We start from the raw sequence: 6,000 nt of genomic DNA on the forward strand, positions 1-6,000 counted from the left end.
AGAGATCCGGTGAGGATCACTTTCCTTGAAAGTGGAATGGAAGTTTGGCAGTCACTGTTGGAGGGAAGCAATTTAAATTGATTTGTGGATGTGGTCCTAACTTCTAACTGAATTTTAAATTTGGGGTCTTGGTTGTGTATATTCACACTTATACTCTTTTTCTACATAGAGTTGCCTTGCGATACTCTTATTCTAATCGTGAGTATATTAGGCGTCTAATAGGCAGAACAAACAAAGAAATGATTAGTTTCCAGGAAGAGACCTGATTGGCCTTAGGTTTGTCCGAGTGTTTCTTGGTTGGATTAGTGATGTCATATTCTAATTAACTTATTCGGTTGTCCTAATCTATTGGAATCAATACTTATGCTATCAAACCTAACAAAATATGATATTTATCTTTGAAATCTCTTCCCTCTGTTGAAAAATATGATTATGGATATAATTAAGGAGCTTAAATCCAATGCTAACGACGAACTTAATCCAGAAGAAATAAGAACTTATGAAAGACTAAGTTAGTGATCAAAGTAATAGTTTAGAATAATTACATTCTTTGTTCAGTTAAGTTTCCATTTGATATGATCAAGTCAATACATTTGACATAATCATGTCAATACAAATGGAACTGATCAAAGAATGTAATTATACTAAAACAATTAGAATAAACACTTTTTTTGTAATAATACTTAAAGAAAAAAAAAATAAGGCATTCCTAACATTGAAACACTTTTAGAGCTTGAGCTAGGCTTGACTTGGTTCCTATACAAGCCGAGCTTAATCAAGCTTCAAAAGATTCAAATAGGCTTGGCTTGGCTTGGTTCCTAACATAGAAACTTTTTTAGAGCTCGAGCTAGGCTTGGCTTGGTATAGAAATTGGCACCATTAATTAGTATTTTTGCATGAGTTTATGCTTTTGTTACCAAGTACATTGACAATATAGGGTGACATACATATCAATCAAATAAAGCATTTTAAGGAACAAATGAGAGACTAAAGTACAACGGAGTTACTCAAAAAGGTCACTACTTCACACCACTGCCATAAGATTGGAGTCCATCCATGGAATTTTATCTTGTTAGTAAGCCGATCTGTATTAGTTCGTTTTGCGCAGGTACTAAACCCATCAATCAAAACAGAAAAAACCCCATCTTTTTTTCTTTTCTTTTTTCTGAAAATCCCACATTTTCATATCAGATGACTTTGTTGTTTCAAGGATCGGAATTTAATTTGGGAGAGTTTGATGATCCAGTTAGAGCAATTTCACCCTTAAAGATTTTACGCTAGCACTCAGCGCATGTATCCACTCAAGTGAACAATAATATATCCCAGTGAACAGTAATACGTCAAAGCATCTCCACCCCTAAAAAAATGCGCTGGCACCCAGTTTAAAAATACACTGGCACAAACGATCTTCACCCCTACAAAATGTGCTGGCACCCAACCCATTTAAAATATTTTAAATTTTTTTATAAAAGAATAAATAAATAAAATAGTTTTAATTTCGGATAAGATTTTTAATCAATCTCATAATACCACGTGTCATTATCCGAACGTACTATTTTGTTAATAGATTTCCGCTAAGATTTGCAACCAATCTCGATGCACCACATGTTACTATCTGTTTACAATAATTTAATCAAGATTACGATAAGATTTTCAACCAATCTTATTACGCCATATGTCATTATCTGAACGTACTATTTTGTAGATAGATTTCCGATAAGATTTTCAACAAATCCCAATGCGCCACGTGTCATTTCCTGTTTGTAATAATTTAGCCAAGATTTCGATAAGATTTTCAACCAATCACATAGTGCCACGTGGCATTGTCCAGAACCTCACCCTTTCTTTTTTTGTCCATATAAACCCTACATCTCTACATCCATCCTTACACAAAACTCAATCCTTCTTTTTAGCTCAGAATCCTTCTTCATCGTTTTCAAATCTTGAGTTTTTTTTACAATGTCTTCTTCAAGGAGAGTGCATAAACAATTTGTGGAGCAACAGAAAAGATTGTTGGCACAACAGGAAGAATTGATCAATCTCGAGGAAGGTGGAGGTGGAGATGAGGCTTTTGCAATGAAGGAGGACTCGGATGATGACCATAGAAGGCAGAGGGGTCGTGTCATGGAAGTTGTAGGTCAGATAGCCAAACCTAGACGTGTCGCAAACTTCGATAGAAAAAGGGAAATACGAGGTAAAGATCTCTTGGAAGATTATTTTATTCCCAACAGCGTATATTCCCTGATCATGTTTTAAACGTCATTTTAGAATGCAACGAAGTTTGTTTAACAAAATCATGAGTGCTATTTGCAACCATGATCCATATTTTGTGCAAAAAGATGATGCTTTTCGTGTTCTAGGTCTTCTTCCAGAGAAAAAAATTACGGCTGCCTTGTGAATGCTTGCATATAGAGCATCTGCAGATCAAGTGGATAAGATCATAAGGATAGGAAAAACAACTATTCTAGAGTTCTTGATACGGTTTTGCTCTGCAATTGAAGCCATGTACACCAATGAGTACTTCCGGACACCCATGCTAAGGGACATGCGAGGGCTTCTGAGGAAAGGTGAGATGCGAGACTTCCTTGGCATGATTGGAAGCATCGACTGCATGCACTGGACTTGGAAAAATTGTCTAAGTGCGTGGCAAGGAGCTTATGGCGACAGAAAATGAGCCAAAAGTATCATTTTGGAAGCGGTGGCTTCATTTGATACAAATTTGGCATGCTTTTTTTGGTGTTCCAAGAGCTCAGAATGACCTAAATGTCCTTACTCAATCTCCAGTGTTCTACGATCTGTTGCAAGGAAAATCGCGAGATACACATATTAGGTTAATGGCACTAAATACGACGGACCATACTACCTTGCAGATGGCATTTACCCAAGGTGGTATACGTTTGTCAAAACAGTGCCACATCTACAGACTGAAAAAGAAAAACACTTCGCAAAATGTCGAGAGGGTTGTAGGAAGGATGTGGAGCGTTGTTTTGGTATCCTGCAGGCTCGTTGGGCGATTGTCAGGTCTTCTGCTAGACTGTTTAATGTCAAGGCTCTTCGATCCATCATGATGACGTGTATTATTCTCCACAACATGATTGTGGAAGATAAGTATGATTATGATGCCGTCGTTGAATATGAGCCGGAACCGAAGATCCCGTGCAACATGAGTCGTTGGAACGGGATGGACGTTACAATGAATTGATCGTTCAGCGGTACACTGATGTGCAAGAGCCATACTGGCACGTAACCCACCATAATGACTTGATTGAGCACCAGTGGGATTGCAAGAAGGTGAACATAATTAAAATGAGCTTGTGGTTGAAGAATAAAATGTATTTTTTTTAAGTTTATGTAATTTTATTTGGTGTGTTTTTTTTTTAAGTTTATTCGGTGAGGTTATGTAATCTTATTTGATGTGTTTAAATAAAGTACAAAAAAAAATTTGAAATTCCATAAAGTTCTAAAATTAAATGAGAAATTACATAAAGTACTAATAATAAATAAGAAATTACACAAAGTACCAATAATAAATAAGAAATTACATCTATAAATAAAAATAAATAAGAAATTACATAAAGTACTAATAATAAATAAGAAATTACACAAGAAATTAAATAAAGTACTACAAATAAATACGAAATTATACAAAGTCTCTGGAGCTAGGATACGTGGTGCTAGGATCTTCGTTGCCAGGATTTGTGTAGCTATAACCCCCTCGACCTGTTTCCGCATCTCTTTCATGGCTCCTTGGCACTACGTCTCTTTTTCTGATGTCCAAAAATATTTTGAATTCGAAGACAGTCCTACTAGAGACTTGTTCATAATGTCATGATTTGCTTGAGCTATCCTTTCTTCTCTAAGCATCTCATTTTCTCGATTAAGTGCTTCTCTAATCATCTCGTTTTCTCTATTAACTATTTCTCATTGTCTCTCAGCCGTCGCATCACGTCTCTCAGTAGTTGCTAATATTGTTGTCATAACAGCATCTTTTTCCTCATCTCTAGCCGCTTCCCATGCCATGTTCAGTTCACCTTGGCGAGCAAGTTCCTCCATATATTTAGTGTAGTCATTTTTGGAAGAACTACCTTTTTTCTTTGATGCCTTTTTACCTTGAGGCCTGAGGGACTAACGAGTCGGTTGGGTCTCCGGCACTTCTTCAGGCGTCCGTTCTGTGTCTTCAAATGTGTCACATTCTTGTTTGGCCATGTCTGGTTCTGGTTAACTGTGTAGACCCATATTGTGCATGACAACTTCTGGACCGGTTGACACAATTTTGTATATGGGGCAATCTTTGACAATTTGCCAACATTCTCATTTGTTGAATGATTTGTTGTGGTTCTTCGCATTGTAGAAAGCTTGTGCTTGTAGTGTCTATAAATGTGGGATAAGACAGTATTATAAAAAAATGTGGGTGTAACACAAATAAATAAATTAAAATATTGATGCGGATGGTATACATATAAATAAATAAATATATTGTCACCTGATCCGCTAAACTTGTCCCACTACATAGATTACCGGAAGCATGAGAGATGGTGTTTTTCCAACAAGTAAAGGATGCGTTGAGTTTTTTCCAACAACCTTGAAGACCTTGACTACTTCTGGCGTCTTTTCCATGTACATCGCAAAACGCTTTCGTAATTTTACTCCACATTTCTCGCTTATCCATCTCATTACCCATAATCGGGTCATGAGTTGTGTGAACCCAACATTCACACAATGTAACATCTTGAATGAGCTTCCATGTAGACATTTTTTTTCTCTCAAAGTGTAAAAAATATTGAAATGTAGAAAGTGTAGACAGTGTAGAAAGTGTAGAAAATATTGAAAGGTGGTGTAAGGTGGAAGATGAGGGTTAGGTATTTATAGAAAAAAATAATAATTTTTTTAAAATTTTTCTGTATTTTTTAATAAATTTTCTGTATTTTTTCATAATTTTTAATAAATTTTAATGTAGTTAATTAATTTGGACCGTTGGATTTGAAAAATATTCAAATCTAAGAGCCAAGGAGCTACCACGTGGCCAATGATCATAATTCTGACCGTTGGGCCTTTTTATTTTTTAGGAAAAAAAGGTGGACCGTTGATCTATGATCGGACAGTCCATTGTAAAAGTAAAATTTAAATTTTTTTTACCGTTGGAAATCCAACGGCACTGAAAGGGCCACATCGCCTACTTCCAGGTGAAGAACAAGTGGGCTAACAACGGGCCTCGCCGCCTGCACCTATGTCTCCTACTCACGCCCACTCACGAGTGAACTGCACGCGCCAGCCAAATAGGCCGGTCTCTGGGTTTGTTAAAAATGGGCTGGTCTGTTGCCTGTCTTGGGCTGGGTGCCTGGCAAGTTTGTGGGCTGGAGTGAATGGATTGACCCCCAGCTTGGTTTTTTGATTGGGTGCTGGCACATTTGCACCCCAGTGGATGTGCTCTTACATATAAAGAAGTCATAATTAGTTCTCAAAGTGAAGAGTGGTTGAAATCCATGAAATATGAGCTTGAATCAATGCGTAAGAACGGAGTTTGGGAGTTGGTTCAATTACTAAAAGGGTGCAAGGCTATATTCAAAATCAAAAATATTCTAAGGAAGACTTAAAGGGATATAAGGTTAGATTAGTGGTTAAGGGTTTCACTCAAAATGAAGGAATTGAATTGGCTGTACTAAAATATTTCTTTCCAGAATCTACCAAAGATTCATTTAGGGGGCACTTGTAGCTCAATTCAACTTTTTTTACACGAAATTGCATTCTTAAATGGCAATTTAGATGAAGAAATTTCAATGAAGCCATTTGAAGGGTTCATTTAGTAAGGGAGAGAGAATTTGGTGTGTAAGCTCAAGAAATCCATTTATGGTTTGAAACAAGCCTCAAGACAATGTACATGAAATTTGATCAAGTTATACAAATTTTTGGTTTCATAGAAAATCCGTCCAATGAGTACACATATCTTAAATTAAGTGGGAGGAACTTCGTCTTGGTCCTCTATGAAGAATACATTTTTCT

At 36.6% G+C, this 6,000-nt stretch overlaps 1 pseudogene; it reads left to right on the top strand.

Annotated features, from left to right (window-relative positions):
* The first annotated feature begins 1,921 nt into the window (after positions 1 to 1,921).
* LOC126592830 (uncharacterized) lies at positions 1,922 to 2,444 on the top strand (annotated as a pseudogene).
* The last annotated feature ends 3,556 nt before the right edge of the window (positions 2,445 to 6,000 follow it).

This window comes from Malus sylvestris, chromosome 12 (assembly GCF_916048215.2).
Source record: "Malus sylvestris chromosome 12, drMalSylv7.2, whole genome shotgun sequence".
Taxonomy (NCBI): domain Eukaryota; kingdom Viridiplantae; phylum Streptophyta; class Magnoliopsida; order Rosales; family Rosaceae; genus Malus; species Malus sylvestris.